General features: G+C 43.8%; 1 protein-coding gene across 1 annotated transcript in view; it reads right to left on the reverse strand.

Moving 5' to 3' along the window:
* TRABD2B (TraB domain containing 2B) overlaps window positions 1-23,776 on the reverse strand; it is a 392,533-nt gene that overhangs the window by 184,183 nt on the left and 184,574 nt on the right. The gene's annotated exons all lie outside the window — the stretch shown is intronic.

Raw genomic sequence — 23,776 nt, forward strand, 5'->3', positions numbered from 1 at the left:
CAAGAGAAGCCCAGGATCAGGCTACCCTTGCACTGGCAATACGGCATGATGTCTTGATCCTACAATTGCGCCCCTTGCCATGCCCATGTATCATGGCAGGAAGTATGATTGTTGGGACTCTGCATCTGATCCCATCACACCTTTAAATTAGCATTTGCCAGGGGCCTGGGGAAAATAAATTGACTGTTTCTGTTCCACCTTTCCAAGAATAATGCTCAGATGTTTTGCCAGAAATCCATTTCTCTTGTTATTTACAATTAGTGGAGCTCACTGAACTCTGATGACTCTGTTATCACAGTACGCTGCTTGAGGCGATATGACAGATTTCAAGTCATCACATAGAGTTGCTAAGACAATCTCTTTAATTTGTCATATAGCAGCAAAACTCAATGTTATGTTGCAAAAAAAAAAAAAAAAGTAGGCTTCACATAAGCTTGAGACTTCAACCTGGATTCCCTGTTCAAATGATATGTGGAAGTCAGATGGCCAGAGAAGATTCTCAAGTCTTCACAAAGAGTATTTCAAACCATTCTGCTAAAATGGCCAACATCATTCTGTTCAGAACCCAAATGGGACAAAAGAACCAAGCAGGAGAACTAAAGGTACTTGAAAGAAGAAACTCAACCTTTGAGTTGAGAAACTCAACCTTTGGGTTGAGTTGAGTTGAGGTTGAGACCAAGACCCAAAGGTCGCAACCTGAAGTTGAGACCTCAAATGAGTATTCATGCCAAAGCCAGGGCAGACCAAACTTTCCATTCTCCTTCAAGGTATGTGTGTGTGTGGGGGGGGGGAAGCAACAACCCTCCCCCCCACCCCCGAAAACAATTATGCAGGAAGGGGACAATGGGAAGTAACACAAAAAACGAAATAATTAAGGAATAAATCTGTTTTCCTTCTCCTTTTACAGGTCAATTTGATGGAGATTCCAGACTTTTTTTCTTGCTTATCAAGAGCTGATTCAAGTTCTGGAAGAGCCTGATTGGACTTGTCCCAGCCTTCCCCACCAACTTGGCCTTGCTCAAAGCTAAGGTTCCTGCTGTATAACCTAAACCCTAGATGTTCAACCTCTCCTTTTGTAATGTGAAAATCTTCCTTCCCTCCAGCTTCTTCCAAGGAAGCAAGTATGGCCCCGTGGTGAGTACACTAGATAGAGACATGAGCTTGGTGTTCTGCTTTACCATACTCCTTCTCTATGAGCTTGGGAAATTCACAAAGGTATTTTCACATTGACCTCCTGTTAAGTTGCCTGCTATTTATTTCAATGGTAAACACCTAAATAAATGTTAGGTGCATAAATACCTTTGTGAATTTGGCCATAGGTTTCCTCTGTGCTGCACGTAGATGTTACATAAGGACCTAAGAACATAAGAACTGCTATTTACTAGGTCAGACCATAGGTCTATCTTACCCAGTCTCCTGCATCACACACCAGCAGAGAGTGGATGTTGGAGACTGAACAATGTTGTACCAATTAATACTTTAAAGATCAAATATTATAGTAATGGGACTCCTACAAATACTGAAGGAGAGGTAGATAGTTTGCTTAAATATCAGTAAGGAGGGGATGAGAATGGTATGAAAATCTGGTTGGAAGAATATCACGATACCTTCTCTAATTTTAGTTTTATCTTTCATCTTGAGCGTGCTTCCGAATTTGCTTCCTGCTGTGGTTTCAGTCTATCACTCTAAGCATCCAAAAATCACAAGCCAATCCTCAGGTAATCTCCAGATTTATTTTAAAGATACACATTCAGGGTCTTTTTTATTTATGTGCTGATTTTAGAGCTCATTTTTTCAAGTTCTTCTTTTTCAGAAATATGAGGGCTCTTTTTTTTCTTTAATGAACATGATTATAGGCACAGTGTATTGACACGTCTCCATGAAGTGGAGATTTAGGAAAAACACCAAATATCATGAGATCCATATTGAAATTGAGAGTGTGGCCATGGGTGACTGGTGCCTCCTGAGTCTGGGGGGCACCAGGTTGCCAATGATGGGGGTAAAGGGGGTGGGGAGCAGCAACCACGTGGAACCATCAGTGGCAAAACCGGAAATGCACTTCTGCTGGCAATTCCGGTTTTGTGGCTGGTATTTCCAGGGGGTGCATGGCCAATCTCAAGGGACGCTTGTGCATCCATGTGCACCCCCTACATGTCGCCAGTGGTGTGGACAGTCAGATTGTTTCATAGTTTCATAGATGTTAGGGGCTGGAAGGGACCTTGCAAGATCATCAGGTCCACCCTCCTGTACGTGGGCAGGAAAAACTGCTGGGGTCAGATGAACCCAGCAAAGTGCATGCTTTTTGAAGATTGCCAGGGTGGGCGATTGAACCACCTATGGGGGAAGCTGTTCCAAAGCCCTCGGCACTTGACTTGTAAAGAAGTTGTTCCTTATGTCCAGTCTAAAGTGATCTAGATTGTAGATCTGGACTGCAAGTGCTTTGGGACAAGACGCATCTTTTTGGCTCTGTTTTTCTCTCTGCCTAGCATGACAGAGTATTAATCCATATTGAGGACTCCAAGACACGGCCAAAATACCATTTCAAATAATAAAAAATAATTGAAACACTCAAGTAGATGTATCATTAGTCTCCAAACTGGGATTAGTATTCCAGGTCCACGAGACCTTTGCAAGGGCCAATATAACTGAAGTATATGGTTCTTGAGGGCCTTCTGTTCTTCATACTTGAAAAGAAAATCAAGCATATACTTTTAGGTCAAAATACGGGGCTTGGAACAAACCAACTGACTCCCTGGTGTTCTGGATTAATAAAAGTCAGTAAAGTGCTCGCCCACATCCTTCTAATTCCATTTGCTTCCAAGAGGAGGGCATTTCTCTCACCACCCCTCGCTTACTTGTACTCTTGCAAAGAATTAGCAAACTGTGAAACTCACCTAACGAGGTCAACTGCAGGAAATAGTTCTGAAAAACAGTTCCAGTGGGACAGCCTATGAGGCCCCCCCATGCCTGAAAGAAATCCTGGATGCATCTGAACATCATGCGCCCGGGCCACAAGGAGGAACAAGAGCAACTTTTTTTGGTTCTATAAAGGGACAGCGAAGGAAAGTGAAGCCATTAACTCATCCACTGGAATTTCTGCTCACAAAACGGTGCCCCCTGTTAAAGCTTCTCATAAAAGCCTTTCGCCTAGTTGGTTCCATATGTTCTCCAAACCCACAGTTATTGCTTCTGAAAGGCAGGAGCAGTTAACAGGCTGTGGCTTGGCACTGACCCGGGAGACCTTAAGACCTGGCTTTTTCCCTTTCAAATCGCTAATTAACCAGTTTAATAAAATGTTTCGATCTGGCCCAAGAGCTCTGAAAACTCACTTTAACCACAATATATCCTACAGGGTTATTCATTAGTCTGAAACTCAGGACTGACCTGGTATGAGGCAGCGGTGCCAACAATGTGCAGCTGCAGGTTTTAGAAGGGGTTTTGAGAGGCTGGGATATTACAGGGACTTTGGGCTTGACTCCTCAGTCCTCGCACACCCAAATCTCCGGATGATGTCAGCAGCAGATTTTAAGTTGACTTCAACATGAACAGAGAATTCACATTCACACCCTTGACCTTTTTCGCCATGCAAATTTTCTGTGTTAAGTGTTCAGGTGCACAATCATCTCCTTTTTCACAAACATGTGGATATAAGCCATGGCCTTTAGCTTTGACACAACAGCCCTCCAACACTGAAGCTAGAGAATCCCCACAGCCAGTAGCACTTCCTGGTCTCTTACCAGGAACATGATTTTGTGCTCAAAGCCCTTCATTTGCAGGGGGTTGTTATCATCACACCTCTTTCATGGCCAAATCAGTACAGTGGCAAGGATTTTTGTGGGCCATATGTTTAATGGGACCAACTGCACGGTTGGAGTAGACTTAAACAAGCTTTCAAATGCAATGTATTCTTCTACAGTCTGACTAGTGAGTACTGATTTCTTTAGCCACCCTGACTGAGTGCCTCATGCACCTCTCATTTAAACTAACACGTCTGGAGTCCATGCAACTAACAGTTTTTGTGGGGCGTTTCGGAAAGCTAGCTGTTTTCCCATTGCAACAGACTTTATTCATCCCCTGCTTAAAGCCTATGAATGACTTAAGACCAGCACAAGCCCTCTCCAGTTCTGCCTTGCTAGTGTTTTGGAGGTACATCCTGCTATTGACTATCAAATTCTTTTAGCCAGTGGCCAAGTGTTGCATCTATTTCTCTTTGAATAGAAAGTCTGTGTCCAAAAATGGCTGTTGCTGAGCCCTTTCATAGTTTCATAGTCTCACAGTTGGTCGGGTCGGAAGGGACCTGAGCAGATCATCAAGTTCGACCCCCTGTCATGGCAGGAAAGAGTACTGGGGTCAAATGACCCCAGCAAGGTGTTCATCTAACCTCCTCTTAAAGACCCCCAGGGTAGGAGCCAGCACCACTTCACTTGGAAGTTGGTTCCAGATCCTAGCTGCCCTGACTGTGAAGTAGCCCCTCCTGATGTCTAGTCTGAATCTACCCTCTGCCAGCTTGTGACCGTTATTTCTAGTCACTCCTGGCAGTGCTCGGGGGAACAGGGACTCTCCCAATGCCTGCCAGTCCCCTCTGACTAGTTTGTAAATGGCCACCAGATCCCCTCTCAGCCTTCTCTTGTGGAGGCTGAACAGGTTCGGGTCCTGTAGCCTCTCCTCGTAGGGCCTGCCCTGCTGCCACCTGATCATGCAGGTGGCCTCCTCTGGACCCTCTCCATGTTGTCCACATCCCTCCTGAAGTGCGGCGCCCAGAACTGGATGCAATACTCCAACTGCGGCCTGACCAGTGCCGCGTAGAGGGGGAGGATCACCTCCTTGGACCTGCTCAAGATGCGTCTGTGGATGCACGACAAGGTGCAGTTGGGCTTCCTGACCGCGTCCCCACACTGTTGGCCCATGTTCATATTGGCATCAATAATGACTCCAAGATCCTTTTCTGCCTCTGCATTGACGAGAAGGGAGTTCCCCAGCCCGTAGGTCTGCTGCTGGTTCTTCCTCCCCAGGTGCAGCACCTTGCACTTGTCAGTGTTGAAACCCATCCTGTTCTCATCCGCCCACCCCTGTATCCTGTCTAGGTCCAAGATGTAAAACTCTGTACAGTTGCTAAATAGTTTATACTACTACTACTACTACTACTAAGTATATTGATAGTATTGATAGTACTATTATAGTTATGAATAGAAAGATTAATAAATGACCCATTATTGGAGGATTAGAAACATATTAGTACAGGAGCTTACAAAGAGCAAAGTTGTAGTGACATCCTGGAAGACTTGTCATAAACTTCTCATAGACTTCCATAGACTTGTCCTAGTTGCCACAGACACAATACATATTCCTCATCTAAGGCCTTGCGCCCTGTTCCTTTCCGAAACCACAGGATGCTTCTCATAGGGACAGTAAAATAATGTTACTGAATTGGTTGTCACCCATTCTGCTTTGAATGGACAGATCTACTTGTGGTGTCTGGGGACAAGTTCCCCCCCATGACTCTAGTTACTCTGCCTCCTTTGATTAGCACTGCCTTATGTGCCCACAACACAGCAGACTGGCCAGGATGATCAATCAACAGACCACTGATAAGAGAACTTTCACGGGGGCAAATCAGAGACCTGCTTCATTTCCGGGCACTATACAGTCTTCCCAGGCAACCTGCTGAGAAACCACAACCTGCCTTCCTCCCTTCAGTGATAGGTCCCATGCTTAGATCTTTCCTTGTTTCTATTAGCAATATTGGTACAAAACCTCTCTAGTGCTTGAATAAAACATGGGGGAGACTTAAACAAAAGAGAGCACAGACCACAAAGTACTTACTGAGTGCATCTACATATGCATTAATGTGCTTCAGTTAATGCACATTAAATGTAGTACCATTGTGAGGTACTAGAAAAATGTGCATTAGCCTGTCTTAATGCACATTAACTAAATAGCACTTTTGCACGTGCCCTGGGGGTAGAGGTGGGATGGTGCTTTAATTAGAGCAGCTCTGAGAGCCACTCTGATTAAAGCACCGCCATGTCTCATGTATCAGCATGCCTGCACTTAAAAATGGCAGCAGAGACGCTTGAACTAAAGCTTGTCTGATGAGCTTTAGTTTAAGAGCCCCCCCCCCCCCATATTTAAGCATGGGCCCCGCTTTTAAGGTCTCGCTCTTCATTTGGCAATTTAAAGTAATAGGGTCACTGATACACGATATGCAGGAAGCTGCTGGAGCACAGCAATTGCCACACTCCAGCAGACTCAATTCATCGAGTCTTCTCCAATGTGCTGAAATTCCAGTGCATCGGAGCAGCCACCATGCTCATGTATAGGTACCCACAGTTTTTGAAGGATGCTTACTGCACATTAGCTTATTTTAATGCGCATTAACTAAATAGCATGGGCTTTTTAGTGGCACTTTACTGCACATTAAAATAGGCTAATGCACATTAATCAGACGTGCACTGACTGGCACACAGCAGCAATGAGTACCTAACGTTACAACGTGTTTCCTCCACTGGTAGACCCTGCCTCATGTCTCACTCCTGCTGTTTTATAGGGGCACTGGGATCGGGCCCACAATGAGCTAATGCAAAATACATAGGGTGCAATAGGAGGCACTACAGCCCCACACCCATTGCCGAAGCTCCATGTCAACACAGCCTCCATGGTGCACCTGGGAATGAAGGTACTAGAAGCATTGTCAGGCACTGGAAATGAGGTTATGTAGCCAGATAAACACAAGTCTATTCATCTTGAGTGTCTATCTGTTATACCCACCTATTGCTAACCTCAAGCATCTGGCCCTCATGCACGAGTCCCACAAATATCACAACATTCTCTAAAATAAAACCCCTCTTTTTGGTTCTTTTTATTTGCCTTATGCTTCTTTTTTTATTTTTTTCAGCCCATAACCATCACATTCTTTGGGGGGGGGGGGGGTTTCTGTGGCAATGAGAGACAGAATTTTATTTTTAGTCTTTCTTTCCAAAAGAAAGCAGTGCTTCTCATGGAATAATGTGACTCCGGAAGGTGAGGGCTTAAGAATACTATCAATTGTTAAAATCACAGAAGATGACAACACCACATCCTTTGTCTTCTCCTTCAACTGTGTTGCCTATGGAGCAGAAACTCTCTTCCTGCTATATATATTCAGTACCTGTTAAATAATGAAGTCAGCACCCCCCCAATATTACCGCTGCTATAACTACCACTGTTATAATATAATATAATATAATATAATATAATATAATATAATATAATATAATATAATATTCAGAACAGCAACAGTTGCAATGCTGTATGATATTTGCAGTTACACAGGTTTGGAAAGGATTTTTTTTTTTTTAAATAACACTTGGAGTGGAAAAAATAACTCCAATTACAGCTCCTTGGTCTATGATAAGCATGCAGTGAATAAATTCTTTGGATATTGTCCATCCCATTAAAAAATAAAACGATTAATCAAGGATATCTAGGTATTATTGACCCTTCAGTGCATAACATGCTCAGTACAGAACTGAACAAATGTTTAATGTAACAGTTTAATTGCCACGCTCCAGATATCCTACAGATATTTTACTCAGGCTAAAGGGGGTCTCTTCCATTATGCTTCACAGATTTTTAAAGCTGCCTGAAATGCACAGCACTGGACTTTCTCTTTTTCATTCCACAGTATAACTATATACATATAACTATAACTCTCTCAGCTTCATTACAAGTGCAAAGTTAGGTGTTGTAAATAAATTAAAGAGTGAGCAAGGGACCAGGCTGCAGCTTCATAGGAACTGAAAAGCTAATAGAAATAGAATTGTCTCCATTAAGTTGATTAGTAAAACACATTGACTGGTGTGGCTTTTTCGTGGGGGGAATTATGGCAGTAGGAACCCCAATTCTTCAGTCCATCCCTATTCCGCAAAACAGATAAGCACATGCTTAAAGTTATGCATATCGTTCAGGCTCATTGAAGTCACTGAGACTTAAGCATGTTCTGAGATTTAAGCATATGCTTAAGGACTTTGCTAGAACAATTGTGCAAACATGCATGTGTGTATCAAGTGACTGGCTTACACTGGCTCCAACAGATCTTTTCTCCTGAGTCAATTTACCCAATATACCTAGCAGTTTGCAATGCAGTGGCCATATTCTGCACCTGGAAATCTAGTCCTGCAGACACGCACGTGCTTTCAGAAGAATCAGACTCAGTAATAAATGTTGACATGGTGAAACCCTCTATAGATTGTAATTCTGCAATGCTAGGGCTACTTACATGGTGGTAAAATTTGACCTAGAAGCAATAAAATTATTGGGTGACTTGTAAACTGTTGCTTTGGGTTCCAGGCAAATAATACCTATGTGGGTAAGCCGTGGAACACCTAAAAATGATTAGGTGGGAGAAAAATAATCTGATGTCAAAAATTCAGCTTTCAATTAAATCAAGCCAGACTGTAAAGTGGGTCCTCCGCTTCGTCCCTGTAAGTTACATTTTTATCTGAGGGAGAAAAATAAACATGCTTCCAAAGCTAATTAGCTGGCAATGTTCAGGGACCTGGATTTGATTTTAGCCAGATTCACCCAAATGCTATTTTTCAGTTAAAAATATCAAAACATCCATTAAAAGAACAAACAACCAGACCCTTGCCTGGTGTAAAAAGCAAATGGGGGCTCCCTAATTTATACCAGCTGAGGACTTGACATACTGTTTAGACTGACATGTGCAGCACGAATGGAACCCAGTTCAGAGCTGACCCATCAACTGGAATGGGGGTGGCTGCACAGAGCTGGATGGGAGTGTTATCTATTGTCCTATTAAGGGTCATTGTCAAATCTTGGCACCAATAAGCTACATTAGTAGAATTAATGCAACTAAATGGCTCCTGATAAAATTGCATTAGTAGGGGTGTTGCCAGCAGATCGAAGGAAGTGATTCCTCCACTCTGTTTAGCAATGGTGAGGCCACATCTGGAGTCCTGTGTCCAGTTTTGGGCCCCCCACTACAGAAAGGATGTGGACATATTGGAGAGAGTCCAGCGGAGGGTAACAAAAATGGTTCAGGGGCCAGGGCACATGATTTCAGAGGAGAGGCAGAGGGAACTGGGCTTATTAAGTCTGCAGAAGAGAAGACTGAGGATTTAATAGCAGCCTTCAACTCCCTGCAGGATGCCTCCAAAGAGGATGGAGTTGCCTGTTCTCAGCGGTGGCAGATGACAGGACAAGGAGCAATGGGCTCAAGCTGCAGCAAGGGAAGTTTAGGTTGGATATTAGGAAAAACTTTCTCACTTGGAGTGTGGTGAAGCCCTGGAAGGGGATACCCAGAGGGGTGGTGCAATCTCCATCCTTGGAGGTTTCTCAAGCCTGGCTCAACAAAGCCCTGGCTGGAATGATCTAGTTAGGTCTTGCTCTGAGCAGGGGCTTGGACTAAATGACCTCCTGAGGTCCCTTCCAACCCTCATTTTCTATGATTCAATGAAATTATCTTCTTATACCCATGCCAGTCTAATTTTAATCACTTCAGCTGAATTGTACTGGTGCAACAGACAACAGAATTTGATCCAAAAGGTTTCAGAGAAGATTCGAATTGCCTGGGTATGCGAGACCCACCGTTCTAATCCTATCCTAGTTATAGAATCCTTGTTGGGGAATTCTAATCTAATCTAATCTAATCTAATCTAATCTAATCTAATCTAATCTAATCCTAGTCAGGGAACTTCTGGTGGGGCTAGACATGTTTAAATCAGCAGATCCGGATGATCTCCACCCTAGGGTGCTGAGGGAATTGGCAGGGGTCATTGTGGGGCCCTGGCACAGCTTTACGACCACTCGTGGTGCTCTGGCCAGGTACCAGAGGACTGGAAAAGGGCCAATGTGGTCCCCATTTTCAAAAAAGGGAGGAAGGAGAGCCCAGGTAACTATAGGTCCGTTAGCCTTACCTTGGTCTTGGGGAAGCTCTTTGAAAGAATTATCCAGGAGTGCATGTGTGAGGGACCAGCAGGGGGGATGATGCTCAGAAGCAACCAACATGGGTTCATTAGGGGCAGGTCCTGTCAGACCAACCTGGTGGCCTTTTACGACCAGGTCACAAAAATCCCTGAATGCAGGTGTCACGGTGGATGTAGTCTTTCTGGACTTTAGGAAGGGCTTTGGCACTGTCTCTCACCCCATTCTCATTAAAAAAACTGGGCGACTGCGGCGTTGATGCCTACACAGTCAGATGGGTTGCAAATTGGCTAGAGGACTGCACCCAGAGAGTGGTGGTGGACGGGTCATTTTTGACCTTGAGGGATGTGGGCAGTGGGGTCCCCCAGGGCTCGGTCCTCGGGCCTGCACTGTTCAACATCTTCATCAGCGACTTGGACGAGGGGGTGAAAAGCGCCCTGTTCAAACTCACGGATGACACTAAGATGTGGGGGGATGTGCGCACGCTAGAAGGGAGGAATAGGCTGCAATTGGACCTAGACAGGTTACAGGGGTGGGCGGATGAGAACAGGATGGGTTTCAACACTGACAAGTGCAAGGTGCTGCACCTGGGCAGGAAGAACCAGCAGGCTGGGGAACTCCTTTCTCATCAGTGCAGAGGCAGAAAAGGATCTTGGAGTCATTATCGATTCCAAGATGAACATGGGCCGACAGCGTTGGGATGTGGTCAGTAAGGCCAACCGCACCTTGTTGTGCATCCACAGATGCATCTCGAGCAGGTCCAAGGAGGTGATCCTCCCCCTCTATGTGGCACTGGTCAGGCCGCAGGTAGAGTATTGCATCCAGTTCTGGGTGCCGCACTTCAGGAGGGATGCGGACAGCATGGAGAGGGTCCAGAGGAGGGCCACTCGCATGATCAGGGGGCAGCAGGGCAGGCCCTATGAGGAGAGGCTACGAGACCTGAACCTGTTCAGCCTCCACAAGAGAAGGCTGAGAGGGGATCTGGTGACCGTCTATAAACCTACCAGGGGGAACCAGTGGGGAATAGGAGAGACTTTGTTCCCCCGAGCACTACCAGGAGTAACAAGGAACAAAGGCCACGAGTTGATCAAAAGTAGGTTCAGGCTAGACATCAGGAGGCGCTACTTTACAGTCAGGGTGGCTAGAATCTGGAACCAAGTTACAAGGGAAGTGGTGCTCGCTCCTACCTTGTGGGTCTTCAAAAGGAGGCTAGACAATCACCTTGCCGGTCATTTGATCCCAGCATCCTTTCCTGCCCATGGCAAGGGTCAGACTTGATGATCTGCTCAGGTCCCTTCTGACCCTACCAACTATAAAACTATGAAACTATCACGGAAGTATCACTTCTCAAATCAATCTTGTTTACTTTCCATTATTTTTCTACCTTTGAACAACATCAAGAGCATGCCTCACCACCCCACTGATCAGTACCCAGCTGACTAATCTGGGTGTGCTGAAGGTCGCATGACTGGAACCAATTAGTCAGTTGGGTCTCTTTGTTCAGCCACCACATTCCCCAAAGCGCTGCCTGGCCATGTGCCTGGGACCCAAAGGGTGGCGAGTGATCAGGTTCTTCATCTTAAATGGCAGCATTGTCACTTGTGAATACTCCTTCGTTTCAAAGGGGTGATGGTGAGTTCTTCCCAAGAACCTGAAACCGTGTTTGCCCTTGTGGATTACAGGTAAAATTGTTATTGGGGTTGTCTAGGGTTTTGTTTTTCCTTTGTCACAAATGTAACAGAAGGAACCTGGGAATATGCCCTGCTCTGAGCAAATAAGTCACCTTACATCCCTAAGACAATTCAGTTTCATTGAAAAAGCACTGCAAAGGGAAAGATCAAAGTCACTAGCAATTTTGGCTGAATAGATATTTAGGTATCCAACTTGCAATATATGAATGGCATCCAGTTTTAAGAATGTGTTAAGTATCCATCCCTTGAAAATCAGGCCTCTCCCCGGTGTGTTAGGTTGGAAGTTTATTCATATTCCTGGATGAATGGAAATTAAAACAAGAAAAAAAAAATTACCAGGTCAAACTCCATGGTAAAACAGACAAGGCCCCACAGGCATATATATTTTTTTAGGATTATGTTAGATAAGAAAATGTTTCCTATTCCTCTGCTGTGATCGAGGCTGGACTCCATCCTGACGAGTCCTAAGGGGAAGAACAATGTCAAAGCATCTTTTTATGGAAGGAAGGAGATCGGGACAGCACGCTGCAAAAATAACTGCAAGGAGGAAGCAGCGAAGCAAATCCAACCCTGAGATTCTTCCTGTAACGGGACGGTGCTATTATTTCTGCGTATCATTCTCAAGGCTGAATTTGTTTTCTTATGCAAATGCTCTTCCCAGTGTCACTGATGAGAAAGCAGTGTATAGTCAAGGGACTTTGAAGTATCTCCAACTAAATCTAGAGCTAGATTTTCCAACCTGACCCCTTTTGAGTATTCCTTACTCACACAAGCTGTCTCATTAACCTTGAGGACTGCCCATATTATTCTTTGGGTGAAATACTGCTGTACAGGGCATGCTATAATGCCTTCCGGATCACTCAAGTCACTGGTTAATTTAATTTGCCATTTAAATTGAAGACAAACTTAAAAGAAATAGATCACACATGAAAAAAACAACAATATGACTTTCAGGGTTTTCCAGTCATTCAGAGGACTGTTTGCCAAGTAACAGACCCCAGGGACATGATCTTGCAAGGTGACTCCATTTTGTTCACTCACGGCCTTATGGGATCGTGCCTGTATAAGAGTTATGGAGAGATGGATAAGAGGTGAACCCAGCTAACAGCTCTGTTAGGCCAACATTGTCTTCAACCTCACCATGTACTTAGCCATATGTTTTCCCTGTGCTCTCAGCTCTGTCAGGACATTGAAACAACAGCTGTCCAAAAATATCAGTCCATGAACAATTTCAAACAAACCACTTTCATTTTGTTCACTGTTTAACCTTCCCTCCTGCCCTTCTGTTTTCTTGAACAAGCAAAGACCAAAAAAATTTTTAGTTTTTATTTTTGCCTTGCCCTTTTTTTCCAATAAAGTAGAGAAAAGAGGGAGAAGTAAAAAAAGCACAGGGAAAAAAAAAGGAAGTTTTGGATGCCCGTAGATAAAATCAGCAGTTTTCTATAAATCAACACACCTACTTCTGTCACATGCCATCATGTGACTCTATGATTGAAAGCAGTGAGGAAGAAGAGGAGGACCTACTCACCTTTTATACCTACTTTTCCCCTAAATTAAAACAAGGTGGAATAGACTCACACATAGGTTTCTAAGCCTGCTTGCATGCCTAATAGGTGGGCCAGAATCTGGTCCTTAGTCCTTTTTGTATGCCAGTTAAAGGGAAGGGATGGATCCTAGCCTCTGACACTTTAAAGGACCAGGCATGCAAGGATCTGGAAAAGTATTTGTCTAAACTAGTTCTACTTGAAGCAAGTGTTGGAGTGTAATTGTAGCCATGATGGACCAGGAAACATGCATGAAATGAAGGCTTTTTAAAAATGTTATGTTTTATTGGACCAATTGTATGGTTGGGAGAGATGTTTCATAGTTTCATAGTTGTTAGGGTTGGAAGGAGCCTCAAGAGATCATCAAGTCTGACCCCCTGCTCTGGCCAGGAAAGAGTGCTGGGTCAGATGACCCCAGCCAGGTGCCTATCCAGACTTCTCTTAAGGACCCCCAAGGAAGGGGAGAGCACCACCTCCCTTGGGAGCCCATTCCAGATTTTGGCCACCCTTATTGTGAAGAAGTTTTTCCTGATATCTAGCCTAAATCTGCTCTCTGTCAGTTTATGACCATTGTTCATGGTTACCCCAAGAGGTGCCCTGGTGAACAGAGTATCTCCAATCCCTCGCTGTGTCCCCCTAATGAATTTGTAGGCGGTCACAAGATCACCTCTCAGCCTTCTCCTGCAGAAGCTGAAGGGATCCAGGCCCCTCAGTCTCTCCTCATAGGGCCTTACCTGCAGGCCCTAACCATACAAGTGGCCTCCTCCGGACCTTTTCAAGGTTATCCACATCCCTATTGAACTGTGGCGCCCAGAATTGGACACAGTCCTGCATCTGTGGCCTGACCAATGCCGCATAGAGGGGAAGTATAAACCTCCTTAGACCTGTTTGTGATGCACCTGTAATGCATGATAGAGTGCGGTTGGCTGTACTGATCACTTTGTCACGTTGGCGGCTCATGTTCATCTTGGAGTCAACTATGACTCCGAAATCCCTTTCTGACACTGTGCTGCTGAGAAGCTCATCCCCCAGCCTATAGGTGTGTTGATGATTCCTTCTCCCTAGATGCAGCAGTTTGCACTTGTCTTTGTTGAATTGCATCCTACTCTTTTCTGTCCACTTTTCCAACCTGTCCAGGTCTGCCTGGATTCAATCGTTTCCCACTAGTGTACAATGTTGTACAAGCTTTCTGGCACAAAGTGTCCTTTCTCAGCTCTGAGGAAAGCTTGCATAACATCTTTCTCACCTACACAGCTGAAGAGATCACAGATATCACAGCTATCTTTTAACTGTATTTATTTACTATTTACAGATATAAAAGGAATTGCCAAAAAAAGAAAAGCCTTTATGGAGCAAGGGGAAAGCCAAAACCAATGTGTGTGCTCTATAGTCACAATCTGATTCCCACCCCATTCCTGAGATTACACAGTGATGTGCTGAACTTGAAATTCAGGTTTCAGTCCAGCCTATTGGGCTAGGCATAGAGATTGCACATCAACTGGTATAAGTGATTGCAAGCCAGGTTGAAACTATAACAGAACAGAAGTTCAGTGCATGCAGACCAGTTTCAAAATAGTGGAAACCAGTTAAAATAGACCTGGATGGATGTAGTGTCAGTCTTAACTCATTTAAGTTAACCTGGTCTATCAAACTTCTGTTCCAAATCCCCTCTCGACTCAAGTTACCTTGCAGTCCCACAGCATCCCAGGATGCTTTACACCTCTCCAGCAAACCTCCTCTCACAGGGTGGTCTGCTGGAACGCAGCTCACATTTCACTGCTCCAGCCCAGCACCTAGTGAGCACTGCCCTTGGCATATCACAGAGCTGAGGCAGCAAAGTCTTTTGCTGTAGGGCCGCGGAGGGAGACAGAGGAACAGAGCCCACTGCCCCAGCCGTGCACACCAAGCCATCCCATCCCTCTCCTCCATATGTCCAGGCAGCTGCTCAGTCAGGCACAGGTCTCACCCATTGCAGTGGTTGAGCTGAACAGCTGCCTGGCCACATGGGGGAAGGGGTAACCCCATTCACTCACAAAGGGCAGGGCAACCCCATGGTGGAGACCCCAGGCCAGGGTTGGGGATGCCCTCCAAGGTGGGGTCTCCCCTGTCCCAACACACCCCACTGAGCAGGCAGGCACTTGGTCCAGGAGACTGCTCCCTGCCTTCAGGGTGGGCCTGGACTGGCTGTGCAGGAGAGATGGGAGGGAACCCCCTCTGCTTCCACATGGCAGGACAGACCAGGGCTCAGGGGACCATAGGCCAGGCCCAGGGAAACCCCCTGAGGCAGGGGGTCTCCCCACATGGGCCAGCACCTGGATGGGGGGCTTCTAAACCCTCTGTGAGGGGGACAGCATGTTGTTGGTGCCATGTGCTAGGCAGCCAATTGGGGATGGCCCTACTTGGCTGGGTTCAGCAATGGTTGGCAAGCTAGGAGATGTACTTCAGTGCCCCTGGCTTCTGGCTTGGGCCAGTGCAGGCATCTGACCACCTTTCCCAATTGAAAAGTGAACATCAGTTCAGTTCAGTATCAGTCCAATCTACGCAGCTCAGACAAGCCTGCAGAGATTGAATCCATTCTACCTCAGGCTTTTTCTGTCTGCACTTAGCCTTGGTGTGTATACACACTGCAGCACGTAGCCATCAGATTGCAAATTTGGCCACTTGCATGGAATGCGATTTCTTGCAGAGCGTGAAGGCAATCTGCAGAAAAAGGCTCTTTTCAACCTCTGAGATTAAAGCATGTGATTCTGCACAGAGTGAATGTGCATAAAGACTAGCTGCATGAACATATAAGATTAGACCCAATATTTCCGTCTAACATATAATGGCTTCAGCCTGCTCTCCTCAATATCAGTGTCAGGCTTTTGATACTAGAGGATCGGGCCCCACGAGGCATCTTAAGCAATAAACCAAAGTAAAGAAGCCATGTCAGGAAACCAAATAGCTTGTGACATTATAGACCTGGGTAACAGCTGCAACTAGAGAAACCCTAAGCATAACTGCTTCAAGGCATGTGTTATCACAGCCTGAGAAAGGGTGATGGAGGTGATCAATCATAATTCATCTAAAAGACAAGCCAATATTTTTCAAGAAAGTTCAACATAGAAAGATAAAGTTACACAATACTATTTCCAAAAGGAATCCTTCTGAGATCTTGTGCAGACCTACTGTTAAGTCCAGAAAACTATGGAGATGGATTCTGCCCCCAGAACATTCCTTGAAATGCTCTTGGTTATACATACAATGAAACAGCGAGGACTGTCTGTTTAATGTAGAGTTGTGATTCACAAACCTTAGCAGATAACACCCATTCTTTCCACTGCTTCATTCTCTGCACAAAGTATACAAGACAATAGGTGCCAAATACTTCTGATGAGCTCATTATGGAGTCCTGATTACATTACAAACGGAGGGCCTGATTTTAGCAGAAGAGGCCTTGTGAAATTACTCAGTCGGTGAGTAGAAACATTCTGCATAAGCTACGCATTGAATCAGACCAGCTCAATTTTTCTAATAATGACTGCTCATAACAGGCCACTTGTCCAAGAAGCACCAGCCAAGAAGTACTCACAACAGTCATTCATTGAATACATTCAAATATCAAAGATAAATTTTTAAAAATCTAGAACTCTTGGTTCCAAAATGATACCTTTTATTAAACCAACTGAGAAATTGCAAAAAAAACAAAAAAAAAAATCTTTATAGCAATTTCCCAGTTGGTCTAATAAAAGGTACAATTTTGGAACCAAGAGTTCTAGATTTTTGCGTTTCTTTTTGTCTCAGACCAACACGGCTACGACATGCACCCCTTCAAATACTAACTACCTAAAAAAAAAATACGATCTAGTTATAGGCCAGTAGCCAGCAGTACAAGAGAAGAAATTCATAGAAATTATTTGTGGCAAATTATTGTCTCTGGTTTTAGGCTCATAAAAGACCCGATTAAGCACTTAACTTCATGTTGTACTTTAGACTCTGACACTGTGTAGAAACTATTGATAATCTGTAATAACCCACCTTTACGGAGGCTGCGGCACTTTCTTTTTCAATGAAGACATAAAGAATGACATTAACTTGACTTTTTTAGTGGGAATTTAAACCCTGAAAGAAAGATGGTTAAAAGCAAAACTGGTTTGTGGGAAGAACTACAAAGGAGGGTGTAGAGGTAGGGGGCTGAGAAGCTGGGCTTCTAGGTTCTGCTCCAATTGGATCCACTCACCTGCCGTGCAAGTCTGGATGGGATCCACTGAGCTCCCAATGTAGCAAGAGATGACCCCATAACGTGAGGGTAACACAGTTGAAGGTGTGTTCCAAGACACGATTCCTAGGTACGAAGAGTGCTCAGTGGAGAAAGATAATTTGGTTTCTTGAAATATTTAAACACCTGTCTGTGGAAAGCAGTGGAGCCATGTGATGGCCCAGTCCTCCAAAAGGGGGGAAGATTCACCAGTGCTGTAGAATAGTTACATGGAGGTTGTGGGAAACTAGACTGGTTCCAATAGAAACCTGACACGGGTGGGAACTTTATCCAAAATGGCACCGTCTCTAGATTTCAAGGAACTGACATATGCTTACAAAAAATATTTTGTCAGAATTTTTTTTCCCTAGGATGAAAGGTGCTAGAAAAAAAGGCTACTTCAGAGCTAGGAATATTGAAGTCTTACACTTCCCCACTCTCCTCCGAGGACAGATGCGACCATGAAATGTAGAGCTGAAAAGCCATCCCCTGACTTCCTTGCCTGACTGAAGTTGTATAAATATTCATATATATGGCAGTGAATTGGCATATGCTGCCATTCCCCAAGACAGATCATAGATTCATACCAAGCTGCTACTTTTACAGTTGTGACTTGAGGGAAATATTCCAACAAATCCTAGTTCCATGGTCTGCTTTGCATTGAAAGTTGATGGCTAGAGACATTGAGAAAGCCACATTATCAAGCAAGTTTTGTTGATTGTTATTGTATGAAATACAAGTGCTCGTAGCCAATTGCAACAGGCAAGAGGGCCTCTCTTCATCGTCGTGACTGTGATGTGGCTATGAAGCTTCTCCTGCCTCCTCATTTATGGGGCATATATTTAGATTCACTGAGGATCACTACAAGTTTCCGAGTCCAGGAATGCATCTTCCCCAGATGTCCGTGGGAATTCCATCAGGATCACAGAAGGGATATGGAACATAGGATCATGGGAAAGTAGGGCTGGAAGGGACCTCAGGAGGTCATCTAGCCCAACCCCCTGCTCAAGGCAGGATCATCTATAACTAAAACATCCCAGCCAAGTGTCGGTCCAACCTGGCTTTGAAAGTTTCCAAGCATGGAAAGTCCTCAACTTCTCTAGGTAGCCCGTTCTAATGCCTGACTACTTGGATAGTCAGAAAGTTTCTCCTAGTCTCCAGCCAAAATTTCCCTTGCTGCATCTTGAAGTCATTGCTCCTACTCCTGTCCCCTAGAGCCCAGAGAAAAGCCCATCTCCATCCTCTCTATAATCAGTCTCAAGGTTTTTGAAGACTGTTATCACAATCTCTGCTTTTCTCCAGGCTAAATAACCCTACTTCTTTCAGTTCAACATATTCAACATGTAATAGGGTTTGCAAAGGCATTAAGTGCTATGTTGATTACAGAAAAGAAGTGCTGTTTTTACAAATGGTTTAAGCTTCTACAGGCAAACTATTGTACGCAGAAGTTATGTTAAGTCACGTAGTGTGCATCGTCAAAGCACAAGGAGATAGATGGTATAAATCAGGATAGGTCCTTGAGATTGTCACGAGAGAAGTAAACTGGATTGCTCAGGAAGCCGCTGTAGAGTAATATGCCCGATAGTGATGGTTTCAAATCTCCTCAAGTGTGTGGGTGTAGGGATGGGAAAGCTTCTACTCTGCCAAGACCTTGGGAATCCTCTCACCCAAAGATGGCATTTGAGCAGTGTCACTGCCTGTTCAGTGACAATATTGGCTTCTTTAAATGGGGGCCTGGATGTAGCCACAGTATGAGATGTGTATCCCAACCCAACACAGAGGATATTATTTTCCTTTTGGGAAGAGACAATCTGGGCCTTTGCATTATCATCTTAGAAAGAGTCCCCAAAAGAAAGCCACGATGGCTTTGAAGAGAGCTTTGGACTGTACTAGGCCATTTTTCATGGACCATATTTTCTGCTCATGTAAACTACCTTGGCTCCGTATACTTCCACGGAGTTGATTTTCACAGCAGAGAATTTTGCTTCATATTTGTATTCTGTGGGGAACGGTTATGTTTGTTACTTATTTTAGGTCCCAAAAATCTTATTCAAGAGATTATCTCATTTTAATACAGTTCAAATGATCAAAACTGCTTAAAACAATACAATGAAAAAACCCATGTAATATTTCAGATGATTAATGGTTGGGGTGGGGGAAGTGATATACTGCAGAATAAATGATCTGATATAAATTATATGGCATAAATTATTTACTCATCTCTGCTAACTAAATGCTTTTGTATAATAAGTACCAGAATACCCTTGTTGCTTTGATCTATATTTAATGCAGTCCTAGTTAAATTGGAGGTTTTGCCCTCTTCGTCTGGTTTATGCGATTTCTCCTGACCCCACGTTTGTCTTCACTGAGCAAAGTTATATTCCTCTCTGCTTAGTTTTGCATCTGTTTGCTCTGAGAACAACTGCAGAACTTTAAGTTTTTCCAGGTAGATAAAAAAATGAAAAGGGACCCGTGACAAAGAATAGACTATATCTCCTTTCACCAACCAGTTGTGCTGGCACTCAGTTTTCTTACTGAAGTTGACCTACTCTAAGTTAGAATTTCAGTTTTGCAATATCAGTACCTGAAAATGCCAAATAACATAATTATACATCCATTATAGGTTAGTCTAGCCGAAGAACTATTTGTAAATTATACCAAGACTACCGCCCTTTTCAGTATTTTCAACTGGTTAAATTACAAGAGTTTAAAAAGCAACAAAACCCAGCATGATATGCTTCATGTTAGTAGTTAGGGAACCCTTTCTGCATAAGAATACCAATGATAAGTCAAATCCAATACAAAGATTTGAAGTCAGATGGGTGGTCTATGTGAGTCAGTTATTTGCATGGGTAAGTATGACAAACCTAAAACATTCAAATATACATTACATATCTTTAGGAAAAATACATTCCTAGTTCTTAGATCATAAAACCATAAGAAGTATATTCCAATAGCAATTATGAGTTGCAATAACTAAAGAAAATGACAATTAAATGTTTTCCTTTTGAATATGTCAAAATATCATTTTCTTCACACAGGATAAAGGAAAATGTTATGAACCTATCTCTGTAACTATTGCCGATTGAAGAACTACAACAGATTGAGATGACTGATTTGGCCTTATGAGGAGAAGCTGAGAGGCATGGGACTTTTCAGCCTGGGGAAGCAAAGGTTCAGGGGTGACTTGGTGGCTGCCTATAAGTAGATCAGGGGTGTGCATCAGGAACTGGGAGAACGTCTGTTCACCAGGGCACCCCAAGGGAAGATAAAGTCTAATGGTCATAAACTGCTGGAAGACCATTTTAGACTGGACATAAGGAAAAACTTCTTTAATGGCTGAGTCTCCAGAGTCTGGAATAGACTCCCCCCAGAAATGGTGCAAGCACCTACTCTGGATACCTACAAGAAACATTTGAATACTTATCTTGCTGGGGTAATCTGACCCCAGCTGACTTCCTGCCCCTTGGGCAGGGGGCTGGACCCAATGATTTTGTGAGGTCCCTTCCAGCCCTAATGTCTATGAAATCTATGACATTTGTATACGGATCTAGAAATCTGGGTGCTTATTCAAACTTTATTCACTCTCTTGAGAAGCTGAATATTAGGTTGTAAATTTTTCAAGAACAGAAAAAAAATATATATTCACTATTTTTCTACGAATAAAAAGAGAAATTTTTCTTATTAATCTAAATAAGTATTATATGAATGAAAACCAACAAATAAGAAAGAACAAAAGTCAAGTCTCTATGAGTGCATGTATGTCAGTGTGAGAAAGAGACCAAGTAAGTCCATTTGTGTCCACTGTGACATCTACACTGAAATGGCTGCCTTCTTCTCTAGACATCAAAGTCTTTGGAAATACAACTTATGACACATAGTTGTAATTAGGTGTGTTCACACATGTGCTTTGATACACATTAGCCTATTCTAATGTGCATTAAACCATCACAAAAACATGCTCTTTAGCTAATGCACATTAAAATAAGCTAATGCGACTTTTTCTACTACCTCACAAGGCAGGCTGCCTGTAGATGTGCAGGGAGGCTGTTTTCCCATGCTGTAACTACAGCGCATCACAGCAGTCTTGATTAATTGTGTCTGGTGTAACATGCTAATTAGTGCACCTCCAGCAGCCTTCATGTCTCATGTATCAGCATCCCTGCATTTAAAAATGGTGGCACGTGCGCTTTAACTAAAGTTCATTTGATGAGCTGTAATTAAAGTGCCCTCGCCCCGCTGCCATTTTGAAGAGTGCGGATGCTGATACATGAAATGCTGTGAGTGCTTTAATTAGAGCCGCTCTAATTAAACCACCCCCTACCCCTACCCCTGGAATATGTGTAAAAATGCCCAGAGGTACTAGATTTAATGTGCATTACCTAAAGCACATTAATGAATGTGTAGACATGGCCTTTCATGGCTAAATACAATATAAGAACAGTTACTGACCAGGACCTAAATATGAAAAGACTAACTTTTCTGATGGGTATTTGGTTCTTCCACTGTCAGGAGGATAAATGAAGTAAGGATTCAAGGAAAAATGAAAGGTTGAAAACAAAAGGTCAATAAAAATTTGCCATACTTCTCCCAAGACTTCTCTATCAACTAACATCCTTAGGCTCCCACCTCTCATTCATTCAAAGCACTTCTAGCTAAAATCTTCCCTAGCTCATATACCATGCAACTCTATTTGGACTTGATCTCATCTCACTTCCCCCACTGTAACTGTATTGGCTTCAATAAAGCTATTCCTGATTCATACTAGTGTGTGGTCAAATTGCTTCCATTGGCTGCAATGAAAGTCCAGACAGGATTGGGTCTATAGTATTAATAAACTCTACCAAATAAATGCATGAATTGAAATGCTAGTGGAAGCAGCTAAAATCACAGGAAGCTGAATTTATCCTTTCACCATAACACTGAATTAATCACTGCTGATAGAGATCTAAACAGAGCAATGCATTTTTGCCTTAGTGCTCCATTTAAGTTCTTTATTTATTTAATTGCCTTTTAAGAGCTGACAGAGGGGTGCTTACTAGACTCTACAGAAATATGCATCTGAATGCTTCTCTCCTACTGACTCTCACTGGAAGACAAATATAGGCAAGAACATTCCTGCCTTGTCCAGGAATCCATGCAACGTAAGGTGTTGTTGACATAAGCATTAGGACTGATCAACAGGGCACTGACAAGAGGATTTAAGATAGGGATTCCAAATATCAGTGGCCACATACTGGCAGACCTTTGATTATGCTCATTATCACCCTTGGAAACATGCATTCCTGCGTGGAAGCACACAGGTGGACACACTACTGTTGCTAGTCAACAGATCCTGGACAAAACCTATCAGCCACACATTAGGTTTCAAGCAGATACAGTTTGGGATTAAAAGGACCATTCTGTGATACAGAATCACAGGATTAGAAGGGACCTCAGGGGTTATCTAGTCCAACCCCCTGCAGAGATGCATGATGTGCTATTCATGAGCCATTCCTGACAAATGTTCGTCTAGCCTCTTCTTAAAAACCTTTAATGAAGAAGCATCTGCAGCTTCCCTGGATAGTTTGTTGCACTGCTCGACTGTTCCAACACAAAGGATGTTTTATTTTTCCTGGGATTTAATCTAAATAGAAGTATCTCCTCAAAGACCCTAGGACCTTCCAATGCTCGGTTGAAGTTCAATTTGGAAAATAGTAGGAGGCCGAGAAACAAAGTGACTTGTTTTCCATACATCAGCTGCATCCCTAAAAGTCTGGAAACAGGCATTGCCTTTGTGGGGCCATAAAAATGCTTATGGCCACACAAAGGTCATGCAAACAGACATCCAGGCCCCTTGCCAAGCCACAAATGCCCAAAACTCTGGCTATAACAAAAGGCCATATAAATTCGTGCCGCTTTTTTGCGGAGGACATTTGTTTGCTTTACGGTGGGAGAGCGTGGGCAGCCCAGGCTGCCCATGTTCTTCAGCTTCCCCAGCTATGTGCTTTTGGGGCTTCAGAGGCCCAATCCTGCATACCCTGGGAATTCCCATTCCTAAAGCATGCAGGATTGGATGCCTGAAGCCCTGGGAGTACCTGCCTGCATTCCCCCATTTGCAGAGGCGACCAGTAGGGGATTTTGTAGGCACGTGCATTGCTGTCACCCCCTAACTTGGAGCACGCCTCTGCAAGCAGGAAAACCTGGGGTTCCCCATTTGCAGAGGTGTGCCTCTAGTGCTGCCCCAAAGGCTCAGGCCTCCACTGCTCCCAGGAGCCTCAGGGGTCCAATCCTGCTGAACAACCAGTGATGTCTATTTTGTCCAATGAAGAGGACCAACTTACTGGGACACATCCTGTCATAGCTGATCTGCTTCACTTGGCAAGGTCTGTTCATAGCTA

The sequence above is a fragment of the Alligator mississippiensis genome, chromosome 5 (assembly GCF_030867095.1).
Source record: "Alligator mississippiensis isolate rAllMis1 chromosome 5, rAllMis1, whole genome shotgun sequence".
NCBI lineage: Eukaryota > Metazoa > Chordata > Crocodylia > Alligatoridae > Alligator > Alligator mississippiensis.